Source organism: Bison bison, unplaced genomic scaffold (genome assembly GCF_000754665.1).
Source record: "Bison bison bison isolate TAMUID 2011002044 unplaced genomic scaffold, Bison_UMD1.0 scf7180017864061, whole genome shotgun sequence".
Taxonomy (NCBI): Eukaryota; Metazoa; Chordata; class Mammalia; order Artiodactyla; family Bovidae; genus Bison; species Bison bison.
In genome coordinates, this window is record NW_011494633.1 from 5952602 (window position 1) to 5953712 (window position 1111).

The 1111-nt window shown below is 43.2% G+C and overlaps 1 non-coding gene across 1 annotated transcript; it reads right to left on the reverse strand.

Annotated features, from left to right (window-relative positions):
- Positions 1–302: 302 nt before the first annotated feature.
- On the reverse strand, positions 303–374 carry TRNAS-GGA. Its single transcript has one exon. It is a non-coding gene; the product is annotated as a tRNA-Ser (tRNA).
- Between the last annotated feature and the right edge of the window lie 737 nt (positions 375–1111).

Below are 1111 nucleotides of genomic sequence, written 5' to 3' on the forward strand. Positions count from 1 at the left end.
ACATCCATACATGACCACTGGAAAAACCATAGCCTTGACTAGACGGACCTTTGTTGGCAAAGTAATGTCTCTGCTTTTGAATATGCTATCTAGGTTGATCATAACTTTCCTTCCAAGGAGTAAGCGTCTTTTAATTTCATGGCTGCAGTCACCATCTGCAGTGATTTTAAGTGAAGTGAAGTCTCTCAGTCGTGTCCGACTCTTTGTGACCCCATGGACTGTAGCCCACCAGGCTCCTCCCTCCATGGGATTCTCCAGGCAAGAGTACTGGAGTGGGTTGCCATTTCCTTCTCCAGGGGATCTTCCCAACCCAGGGATCGAACCTGGGTCTCCTGCATTCCAGGCAGATGCTTTAACCTCTGAGCCATCAGGGAAGCCTTTTGGAGCCCCCCCAAATAAAGTCTGACACTGTTTCCACTGTTTCCCCATCTATTTCCCATGAAGTGATGGGACCAGATGCCATGATCTTTGTTTTCTGAATGTTGAGCTTTAAGCCAACTTTTTCACTCTCCTCTTTCAATTTCATCAAGAGGCTTTTTAGTTCTTCTTCACTTTCTGACATAAGGGTGGTGTCATCTGCATATCTGAGGTTATTAATATTTCTCCCGGCAATCTTGATTCCAGCTTCTCCCAGCCCAGCGTTTCTCATGATGTACTCTGCATATAAGTTAAATAAGCAGGGTGACAATATACAGCCGTGACGTATTCCTTTTCCTATTTGGAACCAGTCTGTTGTTCCATGTCCAGTTCTAACTGTTGCTTCCTGACCTGTATATAGGTTTCTCAAGAGGCAAGTCAGGTGGTCTGGTATTCCCATCTCTTTCAGAATTTTCCACAGTTTATTGTGATCCACACAGTCAAAAGCTTTGGCATAGTCAATAAAGCAGAAATAGATGTTTTTCTGGAACTCTCTTTCTTTTTCAATGATCCAGCAGATGTTGATCATTTGATCTCTGGTTCCCCTGCCTTTTCTAAAACCAGCTTGAATATCTGGAAGTTCAGGGTTCACATATTGCTGAAGCCTGGCTTGGAAAATTTTGAGTGGTATAGCAATGCAAATTTAAGGGTGCCAACTGAAAAAAAAAAAAAAGCACAGTGTGCAAGTTATGCA